This window comes from Triturus cristatus, chromosome 1_2 (assembly GCF_964204655.1).
Source record: "Triturus cristatus chromosome 1_2, aTriCri1.1, whole genome shotgun sequence".
In the NCBI taxonomy this organism is placed as follows: domain Eukaryota; kingdom Metazoa; phylum Chordata; class Amphibia; order Caudata; family Salamandridae; genus Triturus; species Triturus cristatus.
In genome coordinates this window covers 756,959,528-756,981,274 of record NC_140580.1, presented here as the reverse complement: position 1 = coordinate 756,981,274, position 21,747 = coordinate 756,959,528, and the positions used below count along the sequence as shown (strand labels likewise).

Below are 21,747 nucleotides of genomic sequence, written 5' to 3'. Positions count from 1 at the left end.
CTATTCTATATTACAAGATACCAAAAGTGGTGTGCAATTGTGGTGGAGGTACTAGATGTATAGTTATTTTTTATATAAATAATTTTTGTTTGTTAAATAGATGTCCTATACATCGCGCAAATACTGAGGATTTGAACATTGTTCCTGAGGGTACAGTAGTAACCCATCAAACACCTAAGAAGTTTGAATATAGCAGTAGAAAAGTTTGTTTTTTAGTGAGGTCCTGAAGAAAGCTAGGGAGAATTATCCCAACGGCTGAAACATGTCGACCATAGACACAAGCAGTGATTAGTTATAACTGCTGTCTTTTTTCCTGCACTATTTTTTACATAGGAATGCGATTCGATACTATAAGCAAGAAGCATATTACCTTCTGTCTTTATTGCTTATCCTATTTTAAATCACATTTTCTTTGTTCTACCTGCACTGCACTTTTCTGAAAGAGAGGTTCTTTTCTATACTTTTTCCTCTGGCAAGAACTTGACAAGAGGATACAACTCATTCATTTTCCCTCTGTGACTAAAGAGGGAGGTAGAAGAGTTGATTGGTATCCCAGATGATGACACTGGCACTTGAAAGTGAAATGATGGGATGCCAATAATCCTGATTGAGTCCTTCTCTTTCTTGTTTCACTTTCTCACTCTACATCCTGACCTCCACTTTTTGCACCTTACACTCAATACAAGTGTTGTATGGCAACTTCTGAATTGCATCTTTAGTTGCCTTGTATAGACCTCGGATTTTATTGATTGTTTATTAAAAATTTACTATTGTCATGGTCTGTTCCTCAACGCCCAGAAAAAGGTCACCAACAAACTACAGATGGTGCAGAACTCAGCAGCCAGAATGATAACTGGCACCCCCAAATATCAATCAATCTCACCAGTAGTCCGAAAACTCCATTGGCTACCCATAATAAGCTGTATCAAATTCAAAGCCCTATGCATCACTTTCAATGCTATCCACAATACAGGACCTTACTTTCTAAAGAAGGCGTTTTGTGTCTACACTCCCAACAGACCCTTGCGCTCACTAACAGCCAACCTTCTGAAGGTCCCCTGCAAGAAAAAAGTCTCCTGAGGTGACAGAAGATTCGTCGTCGCCACTGCTAAACTATGGAACATCCTTCCCTTGCACATCAAATCATGTCAAAATCTTCTTGCCTTCAGGAAACTCTTAAAGACGTGGCTCTTTAATCAATAAGCTCCACCACTGGTTGGACCTCTAGACACTCCACAGCGCCGAGACACCCTAGGGTATTTCCGCACTCTACAAATCGCCTAAAATAAATAAATAAATAAATTGACATTTATAACGCCCATAGCTCCAACTCCAACAAATAAAAGACCTATTGCATTTCCAATGCTTTTTCTGTATGTGATACGTAATGCACCACAAGTAAAAAAAAGGAAGTAATGAGGAGAAATAAAGATATTTCTCCTTGTTGCTCCTTGGTATGGGTGGCGTGCCATTTTGACGCATTACCAGGTTCATAACTCTTTGTAAATTTATGGGAACACCCACACTCCAGCCACTGAACACCTTCCTGCCGCAAGGTAATGCAAAGCCGCAAAATGTACTCCATTGCTGTACCTTGGATTTACTAAACCATGCAGACACACAAGCTGAGTTTGATTGGCTTAGTAAATTACATTTAAGGGCTTGTGTTGCTTTGTGTCACTTTATGTGACACAAGGGCAATGTAAGCCCTTTGCAAATCTGTCCCCAAGTATCTTTTTTCACTAGTGTCTGCAAAAGCTGGGCTTTGCTTCCATTAGCCTTATTGCTCCTCAAGAGTACAAGTTGCTTCCTGCTCTTTACGTTCACTCCTCCAGGCCACCAACAACATTGTAAACCTTTACCACTGCCTACATCTATACCACCACCTTAAACCAACACTGTTGTCTTAGACCTATACTACTTATATCCTACATCCCTGCCTTCTCCCCACCCTTGGCACTGCCTTGCCTTCATAGCAAGGACTGGTCATCTGCCCCGAAAGGATGGATAAACCTGATTGGCCTAGGTCTCTAGCCTCAGAGGAAGGACCAGATCCAAGGGGACCCATGTGCTGGATGGCGATGCACTAGTTTTGGTTTACAGAGAATTTGTACCGCTACTTTGGACTGCCTTCAGTGTCTTTTGATAAACATGGACCTTAAGTATCTCTAGCTCCAATCAACGATCGACAAATAAATAAAGCATGAGCCATTACTTGTACGTCCACTTTACATAGCTTAAACACCCTTTCATTTTTAAGAATTTTCCTTCAAGTATCCACATTTGTCAGTACCCTAAGATTTTCATAGTCTACCTCACTATTGGCAGCTTGCCCATTAAATAAAACTGCATTTCCAATTATTGCATTTGTTGTCACAGCCAGAAAATCTGAAATCATAGACCAATGTAAAAGATTGAGTCTAAAAAACATACTTTTAAAACTTCAAGCCTCATTTATGAGTTTTTGCTGTAGGGCACCGCTGCAGACCTTCCAGCAGCGCTGCACTACGGCAAAAGAAAAGGGCAGGAATGCGCCCTATGTTTGTGATACGGCACATTGCTGTCCTTTCCCCCGGCGCTGGCGCACAAGGGGCTGCAGTGGGCCAAAGCAGGCACCTTTGCACCAGGTTGCAAGGGTGCATACATTGCGGGGATGACTGTTTATCAAAAATGATCACGAGAGGCTTTTGCCTCTTTCTATGTGTGCTACAGAATGCAGCACACATAGAAAAAGGAAATCGAGGAGCAATAAAGATATTTCTCCTTGTTGTGCCTCCCTTCCGCTTCCCCTAGGGATGCGTACGTTTTTGGCGCTGCCTCAGAGTTACAATTTCTCGTAAATCTGGGGCAGTGTCAAAAAGCCATGGATGTTACTGGGAATGCCCCCAGCAACACCCATTGCACGCCCCTTAAACTGCGTTTAAAGGGAACAATATTTACAAAGCAAGATTAAGCCAAAAAAAGTGGCTAAGTGATGCCTGGTAAATAAGGAGCAGGTTCCTGCGCCAGCGGAGCATCACAAAAAGTGATGCACCGCTAAATAAGCCCCTTGATGTTTTTTAGCCATCCTTTAAAAAACATTTCTGAAGGAAAATACTGTAATATTTCTAAATATATCCTCAGTTTTTCGATAATTTTTTTAAAATTAATATCACATTGATTATTCACTTGTGAGCTTCTGAGTCTAGTTTGGCAACATCGGTGTTTGACTATCCAACAGCCCATCACAGGGAAGGCCCGTGTCCCTTTAAACCTAGGAAGCAGTCATTTAGACCACCCCCTTTCTGTTGCTCATTCTACATGGCAAAGATATGGTGTCATTTTGGGAAGCTCGTGTAACTTGCGTGATGCGAAATTACAGAATTTAAGACGGTGCATTTAAATTTCGTCCAGTAGAAAACTCTGCTGTAGCCCTAAGAGAAGATGTTTTCACCTTCTTAAAATTGAGTAATTGGGGGTATCACGACAAATTATTTTTGCTACTAAAGGCAGATAGCAGTAGATACTAGTAGTCCTCTGTTCAAGTAATTCTTCTGTGTTTTGGATAGGAGAGGGATGTGGAGTGAATAAATAAGACAAAAGTACATAACATCCCCCTGGTACATTTATGTTTTATATCAGAAAGTAATAAAGCCACCTAGACGTTGATCCCATGCAGGTGTGTGTTCATACTTCCCAATTCTCTTTCTAGTAAGAAATCCAGACTTTCAGGCCTCTAGACGAACTTGTGCTGATCTACATTCACTTTTAAAAACACATAAAATCCATGTGCTGAAACACATAGAATGCAAATTATCTGCTGCTTACCGTGAAGTTGATATTTTCCACCTCCTAAACGCATTTAGTTTTTGGGCTCCACTGGAACAAAAAAGTTATCTGGAGAACTGTCTACTGCCTCTTTTAGTTAGGTTCATGCAGTATATCAAATACCTAAAAAAAAATAAAAAACAGCCTTGAGGTGACAAAATAACATCACATGCATGCTCACTCACACACATCAAAGACACTTGTTTTGTGCAGCAGGTGCATTAGCCCACCAAGTTGTGTTACCTATATTCTAACCCATGACATGAAAGCCTTTACAGACAGATTGCTGCAGCAGTCACATAACCTTTTGAGCTATCTAATTGGACTGGAACTTGTACAAGCAGTGCTTAGTTTGAGCTGTTTGTGGGCTCCTCCTGCAACTGACACAGTTTTTTTCAGACCGGCTCTTTTCAGAATTTGATCCCCAGCAAGAGATCTAAAAACTTAAAAGGGGGTTTAAGAAATTAGGTTGTTCTTTGAGAGGGGGTGAGCTTTTCACAAGCAATAACCACAATCCCTGTCGGGGTGAACCACAAAAAGACATTAAATGAACCTGTGCTTAACAATCCTGTAGCTTGGCAAAATAATAATAACAATGATAACAAAATAATTTATAAAGCGCCTGGTTTTACCAACTGGTGTGTTCCCGCGCTAGGAGCCACTAAAACAGGGGCAAATACGAACACAAGAAGCTCATAGCTGGAAGAGCCAAGTTTTCAATCCTTTATGGAAAGTGTTTTCCGATGGCTCTGCTCAGAGAAAGAGAGGAAATGTGTTCCAGTTTTTGGCTGCCAGATAACCAAATGAGCGCACACCCATTCTTGCTCTTTGGATTTTAGGGACCGTTGATCGAAGGTGACGTGTTGGGTAATAGGGGGTAAGAAGATCATGGAGATAACTGGGTCCCTTGCCTTGCAGACTCCGGTGGCAACAGCACAGGGCTTTAAAAGTAATTCTTTTATAAACAGGCAGCCAGTGCAGGCAGTCAAGGGCTTTCACAGAGGAAGCTGTCCTCGGTAGACTGAGAACTAGGCGGGCTGGCACATTCTGAATGCGTTGTAGCCTATGGATAAATGTTTTTGTTTCTCCAAGATAGAGGACATTTCCATAGTCCCACTGTGACATAACAAGAGTGTGAACCAGGGTTTTCCTAGCTGAGATGGGGAGGAGATCCAAAGTTTTCTTTAACATTTTTAGGATTCTAAAACATTTCCCTTTAACCTTCCTAGTGTGGGTCTTAAAGGAGAGTTTGGGATCCAGCCAGACTCCTAGATTGTTTACTAGATTGTTAACTTCCTCTTTAGGGATAGGTGTGGGACCCAGCGTCTGAGGCCACCATGCTGAGGACCAGTTGGAAGGGGACTTCCCTACAATCAGGACCTCAGTTTTACTGCCGTTCAGCTTGAGGCAATTACTTGACATCCAGGAAGCAAGGTCCCTCAGACAGGAAGAGAACTGGGTAGATGCATCTTCAGAATGTTAGGATAAAGTGACGACAAGCTACGTGTCGTCCGCATAGGACACAATGGTAACATTGTGTTTTTCCACAACCTCCGCCAGGTGTCCGATGTAAAGATTAAAAAGAGTTGGGCTCGGGGGCGTGGCTAGCGGCCAACAAGCATGGCTGCTGACTGAAAGAGCTCCTGAACCCCCGCTGCATATTTTCAAATATCCGCCACCATCCACTGGCACACAACAAAAAAGAAACTACAAGTAGCTTACCCCCTGCCCTCCGGCTGTGATTCCACGGGCGCTGAGACCCGGATCGATGCTTCGGCGGCCCCCTCCGGTTACTGCCCAACCGCGGCGGTGATGGCAGTGATGGCGGCGATGCCTGAATCGAGACTCCGGATACTGCCCGGGAGCCAGTGATTGGGCTGAAAGACGGTGAGGTCAGCGGGTTCCCTCGCTCCCGAGTGGAGCCCAAGGCGGAGCAGACCGGTCGCGGCAGAGGAGAGGACCAGGTCGGTGCCGCGACGGCCGGAGCCCCCGGCATCGCGGCCTTGGAGCGCCGCGGCCAGGAACGTTGGGGGTGACTTTCCTCGGCGGCAACCACAGGAGGATAGCGTAGTGTCGGCGGGAGAGCCCAGGTACACGGAACTGCTGCATCGGCGCATCAGGAGAAGCTGGTGGACTGGAGGGGGCGGGGCAACCTCCGGCCAGGGAACATTGCATTAGAGTATTGCGCGAGGCCCCGGCTTCGTGGCCTACGGGAAGAGACGGAGGAGGCGGGGCGGCAGGCCAACCCAATATTGAGGGAAAGGAGCCTCACACAGCGGGGCTCTATAGCAGGGAAGGAAAGTATTTTAAAGTTCCCAAGACAGCCCGCGAGTAGGCAGAGACACCGCGCTGGGATCGATACAGTCTGGTGGCCAGGCTTGAGACGATCTTCCCTAAGGCCAGTGGTGAGAGACATCGGATATCAGGACGGAGGGTCTCATGGGACACTCTGCTGTTGTGGAACTAAAGTGGTCTCCCGGCCTGCACCCTGCCTAAAAGTGGTGGGTTAATACAGAGCTGTTGCAGAGCTGTAGCAAAAGGCTCAGGTCCGGTTCAATTGGCTGTAAGCAGGCACGTGGGCAATATCCTTGGCGTGGCCTGGGCCGCAGGCCCTCCACAGGAGGAGTATTGGGGCAGGAACTAACACTAGAGGCTCTGTTCCTACAGTGACCGATGAGGGAAGTCGGGGGCACACAAGAATAGGGTTCACTAGCCCTGACATATCATCGCGGACAGACAGAATTGGCTTGGGAGATAATCATTGCCGCCTGCGGAGTGGACAGCCCGCGTGGGACATAATTGGCCGTATGATGCAGCATAGAGACTCTTGACACCCCCCAACTGAGTCAGGACAGGTCAGTGCGGTGGAAGCTGGATGGAGGCTTGGGGGGTGTTTTGAGGTTGGTCTGCACCGTCACAGGTGGGCGTGGCAGGCCCCAGATCCGCAGGGGATATAGAGACAGTGTGCCGCGACTAGCTGGTAGAGGAGCTTCCTGCAGTCCGCCAGCGTGGAGTATCGAACTGGGCTGGCGCAGGGAACAGCCCCGTCGCGACAGTTCAGAGTTGGAAACCGTAACGCCCAGATTTGTACGCGGGCGATGATCTGGTAACCCAGGCACTTTGGTTAAATACCCACACTTCACTCCTCAGACTGGAGCCAGGACTTTCATAAAGGAGAAAGTCCAGTGTTGCGCACTCATGGCGACAGGAGGAAAGGGCCCCAGGGCGAACGCCCACAAGCAGCTGGCCAAGTTCGCCTGGTCTAAAGCAGGAGACAAAGATGCTTCGCAAAAGTCAGACATGGATGGAGGGGGAACAGACCTCAAACAAGGACCCGAGCCAACTCTACATGACGTCATGGCGGCCATCAGTGGTGTACGCGACTCGGTGGATTCGGTCACGGTGGAGGTCTCACTCATCAGGGCGGACATCCGGAAGATGGATGAGAAAGTCAAAGAGCTTAAGGTGGTAACTAGTGCCCTACAATCAGACACGTCGGAGCTCCAGTCGCAGATGCTTGCTATGAAGCAGAAGCAGGACAGGATGGAACAGCAGCTGGATGATTACGAAGGTCGGGCCCGCCGAAATAACATCCGCATTTTAGGGGTTCCGGAAAAAACGGAGGGGCCAGCAGCAGACCTATATGTGGGAGACCTCGTGACTAAGCACCTGCGGCCTAAGTCTCTCTCTAATTACTTCTCTATTGAAAGAGCTCATAGAGTACCGGGGGGTAGGCCAAGGCCGCGAGCGCCTCCGAGGCCCCTAATAGCTCGAGTGTTCCAACTACAGAGACAGGGATGTTATACTGCAAACGGCGAGATCCGGTCCTCCATTGAAAATAGATAACTACGAGGTGGCATTCTTTCCCGACTTCACAGCAAAGGTCCAAGCTCAACGTCGCAGCTTCCAAGTTGTAAAGAAGGAACTGCAGGATCGGGAGGTGAAATACGCGATGCTTTTCCCTGCGAAGCTAAGGGAAGAGTCGGGTGGCAAATCATGGTTTTGTGATTCGCCGGAGGCAGTCTGGGATTGGATGGAAGGATGGAGCACGGTGGGAGGCCAGAGACGTGAATTCTCTAAGCGGTCCGACCAACGCAGGGGTGTCCGTGCGGACGAGAATCGAACTGACCCGGCAGAGACAGATGGTCCGCTGAAGGGACAGGAGTGAGAACCTGTGGCGCCACGGAGGGAGAGCCAGCGCCCAACAAGAAGCACAAGTAGGAGGGTTCGGGAGGGGGGGGGAAGGTATTCTTATCGGGCGCAAGACTTATAAATGGGACTCAGGGCAAGATGTGAAACCGATGGGACTAATCAGATGTGATTTGAATGTGATTGATCTATGTAAACAGTGGATGGGGGACAAAATTCCAGTTAACTGTGACGAAAGCGGGCGGGGATGGGAGCTGTTCGTCCCGTGCATTTCTAGCATTTCAGGGGGGGAAGAGGCACTCTGCCTTGCTGGGGAGTGGGTAGTTTCAAATCCACGGGCAGGGGGGCAGGGAGGGGGGAGACAGTTGAGGGATTTGGGGTTGAAGGGGGTTTCGAAGCTGCGTCATGTGGTTGATCAGGGAGTGGGGAGGGGGGTGGGGACTAGGGGGGGAGAATTGGGAAATGTTATTGTTTAGATGGTGTTATTGGTAAGCGATATGTAACTGTAATTCGAAAACGTATAACAGTCGTATTGATTAGTGGACGGCGAATACTAAGTGATCAGACTCAAGTTTTTTCATACATAGCAATGATCCGATTATTGGTATTAAGCAAGGTACACGGCAATGGGGCAGTATAGAGACCGTACCCTTTCCGTAATGTCTTGGAACGTTAACGGGGTTGGGGATAAAATCAAAAGGGGCATAGTACAACAATATCTAAAGAGACACTCGCCTGACGTGGTTCTTCTGCAAGAGACACATCTGGTGGGTCAGAAATCTAAGGCCCTTACCAGGTGGGGATATAAACTGTTAGTCCATGCGGACTACACCACAGGATCGAGGGGGACGGCTATACTGGTGAAGAAAAATACACCCCTTATCGTTCATAAAACATGGGCGGATACATGGGGTCGATTCGCGGGAGCAGAGGTCCAATGGGACGGGAGGGGCATCAACATACTCTCTATATATTTGCCGCCAGCTCTATGCAAAACGGATATGGAAGAACTAGGGAATAGGCTGACGAGACTCCGAGAGGGCACACTTATAATGGGGGGAGACTACAACATGACCTTAGATGACACTATTGATCGACAGCCACCGAGGTCCAGGGAGAAATCGAACGTCCTTATGGCTGACTTTGTGAAGGCAATGGGTTTAACGGATGTGGGTCGGGCACTTAATCCAACTGCTAAATTATTTACGTATCTCTCGAATGTTCACCGCAGCCTATCACGTATTGACTATTTCCTTACGCACCTATCCTCTATAGGTAATTTCGCCAACTACACAGTTTTCCCCAGGGGTATCTCAGATCATTCCCCGATATGGACGTAGTACACTGGGAACGACAACCACGCAATACCATTGTCCTAAATCCCTGGCTCCTACATATACCGGATATAAGAAGCGAACTCCGTACTCAAACGGAAAACTACTTCGCTGAAAACTTGGGCTCATTAGATTCTGCACAAGTAATCTGGGAGGCATGCAAGGCGGTTCTTAAGGGGCAGGCCTTGTCACTAAAGACAAGCTATATGGCCAAGAAGCGCAAACTACTGGTTCAGATAGAGTCCGACCTCCTCAAACTAGAACGGGAACATTCGCAAGACCCCTCGACAGACGCTAGCCATAGACTCTTGTTGAAACAAGACGAGCACAGGATAAAAACTAGGGAGCTAATGGTGACTAAATATCGAGCCACTCAGCATAGACTATATGAGCTCGGTGACAGGGCTGGCAGGACACTGGCATGGCTAGAGAGACGAGAACAGGGGTCTCGATGGGTACATGAATTGACAACGATAGGGGGTGACATGGTGCGCCACCCGCGAGAAATAGCAGAGCAATTTGCTGACTATTTCGAAAAGGTGTACGCCTCCTCTACCCTATACACGGCGGAGGATTCGCGTCAGCTCCTCCGAGATAGTACCGTGCCGAGCCTCTCTGAGGTGGAGCGGGAAACCCTGGAGGCAGACCTATCAAACGAGGAAATAAATAGGGCCATGGGGCAGATTAAGTCAGGCAAGGCTATGGGGCCCAATGGCCTTCCAATTGAGTTTTTGAAGGCTAATGCCTCTCAGACCGTGCCTCACCTTAGAGCCATGTATGAAGAAAGTCTAGAAGTGGGGAGTTTACCGATAGATCAACGGCTAGCTACCATCGTAGTCATCCATAAGCAGGGTAAGCCAGCAGATAAATGTGGCTCATATAGGCCAATCTCACTCCTTAATGCCGAGACGGAAGTGCTGGCTAAAGTTCTGGCAAATAGACTGGTGTCGGTCATAGCGTCGCTGGTCCACCCAGACCAATCTGGCTTTATGCCAGAAATACGGCTCTTAATATACGGCCCTTAATATATGGCGTTTACACAATGTGATGGCCCGCAGGCCATATATTGAAGAAGATGCTGCGGTGTTGTCCCTAGACACGTCAATGGCATTCGACTCAATTGAATGGCCGTACCTGTTTGAAGTCCTAGAGAAAGTGGGACTGGGCCCTAAATTTATAGCCTGGGTGAAGCTTCTCTACACTGGGGTCCTGGGACAGGTGAGGGTTAATGGCTTTACATCTAGAACGTTCGAATTACGAAGGGGCACTAGGCAGGGATGCCCGCTCTTCCCATTGATTTTTTCTCTTGTCCTGGAACCTCTCGCGGCCTGGGTGTGTAGGGATGTGTTGGTGCAAGGGTTGCGATGGGCAGAAGACGTGGAAGATCGAATATCCCTCTTTGCGGACGATATATTGTTATACTTGGCATCCCCGTATACCTCGATTAGGGTCGTGCTAGATATATTCACAAATTTTGGCAAATATTCGGGATATGCGATCAATTGGCACAAGTCCGTACTGTTTATGCTGAGAGGTACAGCCCCACGCCTTCCGGTAGACTGCAATGTAGCGGTCGCTACAGAGGGGTTTCGCTATCTAGGGATCTCTATCACCTCAGATCCGGTTTGCTTCTACAGCTCCAATCTGGCCCCCCTCTGGCCCGACTACGGACGGATGTTAAACATTGGAGATCACTCCCCTTAACACTGTTAGGGAGGGCGGCACTCTTTAAAATGCTAGCCCTTCCTCGTTTCCTCTATATATTGCATAACTGTCCCCATAGGGTCCCGGATTCATATTTCAGAGCGGTTGAAGGGGAGATTCGAACGTTGCTCTGGGATGGCAGGGCCCCCAGAATAGCAATGCAGAAATTGACTAAAGGCTGGTACGATGGGGGCATAGCACTACCTGACTTACAGCGCTACTATTGGGCGGCGCAACTGGTGACCATTAATCTTTGGAAGTATCACCCCCCGGATGAGCCGGCTTACGTCCTGGACCGCTACCAAACGGATCGCTCTGGGTATATGGGGCCACTGTACGCCACAGACAAGAAAAATAGGAGGCGATTCTTCGGACCCACCCAGCACACCCTGGAAATATGGCGGGTGGTATCTGCCCGGCTGGGATGGAGGGGCGTGCTCTCACAGGCTACACCATTAAGGACCACCCTGAAGCTAGGAATGCTGTGCTATCAGTTCGGATTTGACAAATGGGACCTTATCGGGATATCAGCAGTGCGAGATCTGGTGAAAAAAGGAGCAATGCTCACCTTTGATGAGCTCCAGAAACACTACTGTCTGGCGCAAGGAGAAATGTTTAGATATCTACAGATCCGACATGCGCTAAAGGCGGTGTTTCCATCCTTTAAAAATATACCAGAGTCATCACCTCTGGAAGACCGTTTGCTAGACGGGCCCCTCACCTCCAGGGCAATATCACTCACTTACAAGAAATTGAGTAATAACCTGCCGGACACCTTTCTGAGGCTTAGGGCGCGGTGGCAGGTTGACATTGGTCCCATAGACGACAAGGATTGGCAGACTGCACTAATGTCCCCACGAGAGGCGGCTATAACTCAGAGATTTCGACTGATCCAGCTTAGGATTCTTCACCGATCATACATATCAGGAAAAGTCCTGGCTAGAATAGGGACTAGACCTGACGACCGCTGTGTGAGGGGATGTGGGCAGCAAGCCAAATTCTATCACACCCTGTGGGACTGCCCAAAGATACGTGCCCTCTGGGAGGGAGCTTCGGACCACATGGATATAGCTTTAGAGAAGGAAGTAATGCTGACGTCACAACTGGGACTGTTGAATGTGTGGGAGGCGACTGACCTCACGGAGGTGGAACAACAATTCATGACCCTGGGGTACACGCTGGTGAAACGGGAGATAGCTAGAGGGTGGGGGGAGTGAACCCACCACTTACAACCGTGTGGGCCAAAGAAATGGATAGATGTATGCTGGCAGAGACTGCGGTTTTTACGGCGCGGGGGTGTCCCAAGAAGTGGGAAAAGAAATGGTCTCACTGGAATACATATCAAGGAGAGCCCTGTGTGTCACCAACGGTGGAAATGGAGATGCATAGACCAGCAAGCACTGTATGAAATGTTTAATATGTAACCAAAAACAAAGTGATATTTGTGTATTTTATATTGACAACCCTAAATATGTCGTCCACTTCTGTTACTATATGGATATGTCTAAACCAATAAACAAAGTTTAAAAAAAAAAAAAAAGAGTTGGGCTCAGAATTTAGCCCTGTGGGACCCCTTGTGAGAGTGGCATGCTTTTGTACATATGTGGACGCTGTGCAACTTGAAAGCTACGATCCTGAAGGAAGGAAATTATCCACTCTAGAGCTGCTCCCTCCAACCGGCCTGACCAAAGTCGCTGCAGGAGCAATTTGTGGGATACCGTGTCAAAGGCTGCGCTGAGGTCCAGGAGGACCAGAGCTACAGGTCTGACCATCATCCACATGCCTGCATAGTGTCTCCGTGATGAGAAGTAATGCTGACTCCGTAGAGTACGTGGCTCTGAAGCCTGATTGCGTAGGATGGAATAGGTTGTACCGGTTAATATGTGCAACCAATTGCATGGTCACCACCTTCTCTGCTATTTTAGAGAAGTAAGGCAGGAGAGAAATGGAACACAGGTTATCCAACAAGCCTGGATCTGCTGATGGTTTTTTCTTTAGGGGGAGGACAAATGCTTGCTTCCACATACTCGGGACCTTACCACAATGGAAGGATAGCTCCAAAAGTTGCTGTACATAGGGTAATATGTCTGGTCCTTCCCTGATGATTTTAGGCGGAGCTGGGTCCATAGGAGAACTAGATGTAATGCTTAGGGTCACACCCCTCAATTCTTAGAGAGAGGGTAGCGAGAATTCTGAAAGGTGATTAGTCCCAAGAATAGAGGTTCTCTCAGATTGAAAGAAGTTGCCATTACGGGTCTCATCAGGAAAGGAATCGTATATTTTAGATACCTTCGAAGCAAAAAAGTCGGCAATCTGGTTACCCGACTCTGGAGAGCTAATGGTGCGAGCCGTAGTTCTCTCAAGGGAGGATAGGTCTTTAAGGATAGCAAATAGTTCTCTAGAGGAGTTGTCCGCCTGCTCTATTCTCTCAAATGTCCTTAGCTCTTCATTGAACCATGGTGCTGATTTGGTTTGTCTCTGATGGATATTAATGGTCCATGGAGCAACTGCATCCAATGTTTTCGCGATCCACTTGTCCATCGCTGAGTTGGCGGTATTAATATCCTTACCCAATTGAGGCCGTCTCTGCTTTAGAGCTTGAGTAAAGCTCTTAGCGTTTAATTTGGTCCATTTTCTCTGTGGAATGGTAGAGATTATTCTAGCTGTAGGAGGATGTTTGGCTAAGGAGATAGAGAATGCCACAAGATGATGATTGAATCAGGGAACTGCAATCGGGGCTTCAGCCACCAACTCTAGACAGTTGGAGGAAATAGGATCTAGTACATGACCCAATTGATGTGTTGAGTGAGTGGATTTAAGCTCTAACTGAAAGGTGCCTAGTTCCTGACGTAAAAATTGTGCATCACAATTCGTATGATCATCAAAATGTAAATTTAAGTCACCCAGAACCGTCAAATTATTATAACGTAGTGCCGATTGCATCACTGTTTCCACAAGACTTGGAATAAAATTAGTGGCTGGTCCTGGGGGTCGGTAGATCAGAAAACCATTAACCATAAGGTCGTTAGCCACCCTTATGGTAAAAAAAGCTGCTTCACTATTTTCTATATTAGCTGTTTCCATGGTACATTTTAAGGATAGTTGATGAATAATGGCTATTCCTCCTTCGCGCTTAATGGGTCGGTCCTGTGTGAGAATGCTAAAATCCATCCCATGTCTTTGGCGTGTGTCAAGATCTTATTCAGAGTATCTTGAAACACGATGGTAGGATCTTGCGTCAGGGGCAGGTAGGTGGATTCATCTGCCAACATAGTTTCAACTTTCCCTTCATAAAATACACGGTCCATCACCACCAGTGCCCCACCTTTGTCTGCTAGAAAGAACACTAGAGATTCATTCTTTCTTAATGACTTAAGTGCCATTTTATCCGTTTTTGTCAAGTTCTGTCTTTTCGTGGAGGGAACTGGTATCTGCGCTAAGTCCTTCTTCACTAGAGTCTCAATGAATCGATCACTTTGTGCGATAATGGGGATACAAAAGTGCTCCTGGGTTTGAATTCTTGATATTCCAAACCATTGTGTTTGGGTTGCGTGCTCTCCAAGCGCAATCTTAACATGAATTTGTATAAGTCGATTTCTGTGTCAAAAGGTTTGGTGTGGAAAGTGGGGAGAAATTAAATGCCCTTATTCAACAGTGCGATCTGTGCTTCAGACAAATGCGTGGAGTATATGTTAACCACTAATGTTTTTTCTGTCTGCGACCTGCACTGACCGGTTTTACTGAATCTCTGGCCTCTGCGGGTTTTACTGCATCGGTCTGCACTGAAACTGGTTCTATGGGTGGATTTTTGGCAGCTGGACTTATTTCTAAAAAAGAAACCTTAGGAAGTGAAGTTGTATCTGTTGATGGTTCTTCCTGTATGGTCCCAGATATAGAAGGGACCGGCGCTCTTGTCATCCGTGTGTCACTGATAGATGCTAAGCTTTCCTCTGAGGAGGTGGTTCCTGGTTTATGAAAATTTCGTTTTTGCCCATAAACCTCCACCCAGGAGTACACTTCGTCCAGCTTATAATCGATTGTGCCCCTCCTGAACTTACGCACCTTGCGTTTGTGTATCTCCTTAGCATATACGTCTGGCTTGATGTTAATATCTTCGAGTGTTGTTGACCAGTTTACAGTTTCCATGCGTTGTATGAGGGATTCCTGTAATTCACGAATCTCCTGCTCCAAACACACCAGGACTGCTGACAGTTCTTCTACAATCAAGAGTATCAAGTCTAAAGAACATTTGTTAAGAATCGAGTACCACTTGTCCATAAACTTCTTGTTGGTTTTGAACATCATCGGCTTGATAGCAAGTCTCAAGCCCCTTGGTATCCTACTGGCCTTCTGTTACTGAATTAGGGTTGTGGCGTGTAGTCTCTGATTGATCTCTCTCCGCATCAGATACTCCAGTTGTCTCAGTTGTTGGGTAACTGGCCCGTGGGCCGAGTCGAATGTCCGTACCTCACGGATAAGGCCATACATATCTTGTGCCTTTAGAATAGTGACTTAAAACCTGACTTTACCATAAAAGAAGCTTTTCAATTACACTTCCTCGGAACCCAAACATGACTTCCTTACCTGCACCCAATCAAAAGTTATCACGTATTAAATGTAATAAGGTAACCCAATGTTATCCTATGTGAGAGGTAGGCCTCACAATAGTCAAAAACGAATTTGTGAACTTCTCAATACCAGGGCATGTAAAACTTAAAAGTACATGTCCAACTTTTCCGTTACAATGCACCCTGCCCTCTGGGCTGTCTAGAGCCTACTTTAGGTGTGACTTAAATGTAGGACTCCCAGTTTTATGGTATTTATGTTTTTTTTACATTTCTCTCTGTAAGTTTTATGGTATTTATGTTTTTTTACATTTCTCTCTGTATTTATCGATATTTCTTTTTTGCCAACTTTATCTGTATTTATCCATTTTTATTTAGGGTGGTGTGAAAAAATATAGCTCAAAACTAGTGTATTTCCACATATATTTAACTGATAAATGCACACTCTTATTTGAATGACTGGCAGGGTTCAATGATATGAACTCCCACAGACAATAAATCATTATACTTATATGAAAACATAGACATTTTAGTATCAACCTTGTGCATACGTGCTGCTGTTTAAACCTCGTTACTAAAATGTCTTTCTTTGTCATACCCTTTACCTCTCAATCTGCACAGCTGATGGCCCGGTAGTCATTAGGAATTGCTTAAAAATAACCGACATTCCTTTTTTATTCATAGTTAATATTAAAAACAGACAGGAGAATAAATTATTTTCTGTCCGTATTTATCTGTAAAAATCAGTAAAATGGAAAACAGGGAGCCTTAGTTATATGTAATAAAAAGGGAGTTTAATGCTTGGCAAGAGGATTATTTTGCTAAGTCGAACTGGCAGTTAAAATCTGCCAACAGGCTGCAATACAAAACCTAGGACATGTTTTAAGGTTTACAAGTGCAGAGCACAATTAGTCCTGCAGGCCCACATAGTAACATTTAACCTCCTTACTAGGGTCTTATCAGTAAATTAAATGTGCCAATCAGATATAAGCTAGTTGTATCTTGTTTAAGGGAGTGAGCACAAGCAAATTAGCACTGGTAAGCAGTGATAAAGTGCACAGAGTCCTAAAAGCCAACAAAAACAAGTTCGGAAAAAGGAGGGGTGAAGGCAAAACATTTGAGGATGACCCTGCAGAGGCCTAGGTTCAACGGAGGGAAAGAAGGAGGCAGAGAAAAACCATGACAAAAGGAGAAAGCAGAGATGAAAAGAACCTGCAAGAGGGAGATAAAGTGGAGGGGGTGTATCTGGGCGGAAGAAAGAGGCTTGAGGTGGAATCAAGACTACATAGCCTTGCTGTTCAACACCCTGACTTTTGATAGTGTCCACCACGATCTTCTGTGTAAAACTTTGGGCCCGCTAATTATTGGTTTACAAATTAAACGCTGTGTAGAATTGATAGTTTCCAACAGATGACAGCAAGCTGGACCTATACAGTTCAAAATTAGTGGATACATTTGAAGGGATTCAAGGATAATTAATTTTGTTTAAAAATCACAATGATTTTTACTGAACGCCCAACATGCTCTGCTTTGACACTCTAGAATCGGCAGACCACTAGCATTACGTTCTGTTTAATAGCTTTCTTTAGGGCAGATCAGCTATGCAGTACTAAAACACCTTACATGAAACTAGAAACACATTAGGTATTTAAAATAATAGATAGTGGTAAGATTGAGAAAGAATAAAGTTTAAAGTTAGAGAACTTTTGAAGATTAGGTTAGTCTAAGTGTAGAGGAGAATGGTTTATTTTTATTTGTTTCTTGAGTAAACCCATAAAGGTGGAAGATTGCTTCATAGCTCAGCTTGATTTCAGTTTTTAATATTTCCAGTTGTAGCCAATGTTTGCTTTTCAGACCCAGTTATCATATGGAGATAGTAAATGGTTTAGCCAGACGTGGTGCAATTTTCAGGTCGATGCCTAGTAAGTGAGGCACCCACTTATCAATTACATCCTTGCCTCTAATGTTAATCAGTCTTTCGTTGCTGGGGTGATGCGCGCTCCATGCATTTCACCCACGGATAGTTAGCCAGTAGTCCCTTGCACCCAAAATCTCCTAATCCTACCCCATTGTGGTCCTACATTCCTCAGATCAGAAAAATATAAACATTCTAAAATGTACCTGGACTTTCTTCATAAGGTCCATGTACGGTTTTATGTGCTTTACATAAAACACCAACCCGAAGAAAGTGGTATTAATTCAATGTTTTTATAGACCCATTTTTCTTAATTAAGAATGCGTTTTACCAAGTTGAAGAAAATAGCCCAGCAAAGGCCTTGCTTGAGGAACAAATCTTTTCTTCAGGTAATTTTTTGGACTCTTTTAAAGGGAATGTCCCCCTATACCACCCGATTTATTCAACCTCGCCATTGCCTTCCATGTCCCTCGTGCTGCCCTCCTCCTACTTTAATCCTGTTTTTTTTTTAATTCCTTACTATCTAGCCTACCCCATCCACACCACCTACCTCCCCCCGCCCTCCATCTTGTAAACCCACCCCTTTTCCCTTTTTACCCCCTGGGCATCCTGGCCTTTTCTTTCTTCCAGTTCCAGCTTCGTCTTTTTTGTTTTAGTTTTGGGTTACAGTAGACATAAAATAAAGACTACCACGACCCTTTTATATTTGTTCCCAAAAACATATTTCATGGAAAAGGTATTTCGTCATTTTACCTTTTGTATAAAAAGAAGTTTCACCATTTTGGAACCTTGCCAAAATGATGGATTTTCCCATGTACATAAAAACCGTGGTTGACTACTGTGGGTGCCGTTCACAATACATTTTTACATGTATCAAGAAAACCGATATACATTTCTCAATATGAGCCAACACTGTTGATCTTCTTGCAAGATAGGAAGGGGAAATTAAAGCATTTCTCCTTCCTTGTGCCTACCTCAAAAGTGCGCAGTTTTCTGACGCTTTACCCTGCCTACTTTATTTAGTATGTAGGGATTAGTGTCAGAAACATTGGGTGGCTGCATGGGAACGCCCTTGCTCCACCCGTGGTACGCCCCCTTGGCGCTAAGTAATGCTTTGCGTTATTTTCAAGTTTAGCACTGGAAAGTAAATTGGAAAAAACTTTTTGCGCCAATTTGCTTCACTTTTGTGATACAAACACGGCGTAAATTCCTAGTAAATCTCCCTCAACGTGTAAATTAATTGATACATTAAAAATTGGCTAGAATTTTACATTTGAATGTTATCTTAATGTTACGGCAAGTAAAATAAGTGGTTGAGCAATTACTGTTGTGTGCTGTAGAAATTGTACTCCACCTCTAGTTCACCAGACATACACACACACAGCAAAGTCACTATAGAAAATGTATTTAATGATTTTTACCTCGCGGTCAGGAGGCAGGCAGAAGATATTAATTTGCTCAGCTTCTCTGAGCATATTCAGTGGATCAAAATAACATCTGTTTAAGGCAATAATTAAATCAAGACAATTTTTCTTGATATCTATATAGTCATCTTATTTTAAAATCTCAAGTTTAAAGTAAACCAGCCTCCAGGTTGTGGCATTAGTCTTGATTTTTGAATATGAATCATTAAACCCAATTGTAGGAAATAACTGTCAACTGGCCCCATGTAACAAATAAAATTGGAGCAAAGGCAGGTTTTTTCAGCCAACAGCACCAAGCCTGCTGGGGCTTGTAGGCCCATACTTATAATTAAACGAGAACACAAAACTACAAATATTTGCATGCTCAGTGCTCCCAATACCCCAAAAATTATGTTTACCCCTTGATTCAGGGATAGTAGACAGGCCATGCAACCGATGTAACCTATTTGACTTTATTGGCTTAAAACATTATTCGACTAGAGCAGGAATATGTAAAAGCAAAAAGTGATGTGTTCATTCTTTTTCAATCTCAGATCACAAGTTGGACAGCAGTGCGATGAATCACCAGCATTTCGGCACTTGTTGGATCTTCCTCCTATTGGTCATGATGCTCTGTGAAGGTGCAGCTGTTGCGGTTCCTGTTCCTGTTGTTGGATCTGGAACTAGACCTGCAGCCGGACAAGTAGTGGAAACCTACAGATTTTGGAACCCAATGAGTAGACCATCGATTGAGATCACTTCAAGTTACCCCCAACATATCACCACCTTCTGGCCTTTTGCCACAACCAGCTTTTGGTATCCCCCACCTGATGTATCGGTTGCATAAGGAACTCTGTGGATTCCAGCCACCCACCTGTTTCCCACCACGTCTTTTGACCCATACTGTAACACAACATGAACTTTCTTAGACTTGTTGAAGACTGCAGTGTTGGTGGGTGGTGTTGGTTGAATCTGATCGCTACTGGTCTATTCTCCAGTGGCTCTGGATTTCCTCCTCAAAACAACTCCAATGTTATATCAAGTCATAACTGTTCAAAAATTCTAAAAAAAAAAAAAAAGGGCAGATACAAATGTTGAAATTGAAATAAAATTTTGAAGAAATGGTTTCTTAAGATGGTCTTCTATATCTCTAGACTTAAGAACAACAGTGGCTCTTACTGCCTTAGCAACAGCACCATTATCAAAACTAGGTACTCTACCTACCTATTTTTAACTTGTAGCTGACCTTTCTTAACTCACCTAGAAATGCCCTCCTTGCCATTTGCCCAAACAATAATGCTTCTTGTGTGTACCCTTGTGTCATTGATGGTGGTGGGAAACACTTGTGCTTCATTGCTCTTCTGCCTACACGATTGATGATGAGAGTAGCAAATCAAATACCATCCCCCCATCTCACTCACCAGTCGTTGCTGGCTAGCATAATGCAACCTCCCTCTCTCTTTCACGGTCCCCCTTCCCAATAGCCTAGCCTATAGGGAGCGGTGCCTCTCCATGCTCCACACAGCCTAAAATGCATGATGAGTGTGACGCAACTGGCTGTTGAACCCTATTGTCTATCCCCTTCCATGTATGGATGCAGGACTCACCATGTCCTTAAAACCCAGATCGCCAGTCTATCCTGGTCCTTTAGACTTGTGCATGTCTCCCGAAAGCCCGTGCTCAGTTTGACTGAACTCTTCGTGATCATCTGGACCCTTTTCACCGTGTTCCACATTCCCACCAGCAGATCTCCCAATGAGATTTCGAACCTGCCACCATCTTTGTAAATATCACTCTCTCCTTATCAGCCAGATCCTGCCTCAGCTATCCAACTACACCACCTTTTACTCTGATACATGTGCCAATGGCAGCCAAAGTAAAATGGCGAAAGTAAGGAGCTAAAATGGCCATCATGAAAAATACTCATAAAACACTTCTCCGGAGCATACCTTGCTTCCCACCAAATCCAACCTAGCGGCCAGCGCAGACCACACCATCCATGCAAAAGTCCAAGAGGAAGAGGCTCGACTGTGTGGCACTGCAGGATAGTTTTTGATTCTCTCATCACGATTTTGCATAGATATACACTGAGCCCTTTCTTTGATGCAGGCTCACCAGGTTGTGTCTGAATTCTTAACACATCGTTGGAAAATAAATAAATGGGTCTTCTACAGTAAGATCATTAGTATGTTTTCTCCTCCAAGACGATGTGCTCTTATAAAAGTGCGGCTTATAGGAGTCTGAATATATATTTGCTGAAGTCAAGTCACTAACATTTCTAGGGTGCCCAAACTCAGGGTTAGATACAAAACTCGGGGTTAAGCAGGTCTCACTTGCAGCTGCGAAAGGCGGCCAACAAACGTGGCCAGGGCTTAAACATAGTGTTTTTATGCTGCTTTTTAGGTCAACGATTGGGGAGCGCGTGCACTGGTCTGCGAGGCATCCATTTGATTAAGCAAACACTACACAGAACAGTCAGTAGTCTATCGAAAACTGTGCGGCATATTTACAAGGAAATGTTGGAGCACGAAGCTGCACCAAATTTGGCAGTGCGCGCACCGCCATTTCCAAACTGCGAGCATGCGCCGTATTTATAACAATATGGCACCCCCTGTGTTCTCCCTAACGCTGGTACTAAAAGTAGCTGCCTAGCGCCAACGCAGGCACCCTTGCTCCATAGTCCAAGGGTGTCTGAGTTGTAGGGAATGTTTGTTAATGTGCAGAATGCAGCACACATAGAAGTAGCAAATCATCATTATTTATTTAATGTAAGTTTATGTGCAGGAAGGAACATCTTCCTGCACATTAACAATCATTCATGGCATTTTGCTATTTCTATGTGTGCTGCAGAATGCAGCACATATAGAAGT

The 21,747-nt window shown here is 45.2% G+C and overlaps 3 long non-coding RNA genes across 3 annotated transcripts in view; 2 read left to right on the top strand and 1 right to left on the bottom strand.

Moving 5' to 3' along the window:
* LOC146867960 (uncharacterized) overlaps positions 1–6,282 on the bottom strand; it is an 84,442-nt gene extending 78,160 nt beyond the window's left edge. The window contains exons 1-2 of the long non-coding RNA XR_014962397.1: positions 5,530–6,282; positions 3,808–3,930 (exon numbers count right to left, since the gene is read on the bottom strand). This is a non-coding gene — a long non-coding RNA (uncharacterized LOC146867960). The remainder of the gene's footprint in view (positions 1–3,807; positions 3,931–5,529) is intronic.
* The window catches only part of LOC146867958 (uncharacterized), a 312,366-nt gene that overhangs the window by 284,396 nt on the left and 6,223 nt on the right, over positions 1–21,747 (top strand). The window lies entirely within an intron of this gene.
* LOC146867959 (uncharacterized) lies at positions 5,242–20,004 on the top strand. Its single transcript, XR_014962398.1, has 2 exons — positions 5,242–5,897; positions 19,432–20,004. It is a non-coding gene; the product is annotated as an uncharacterized LOC146867959 (long non-coding RNA).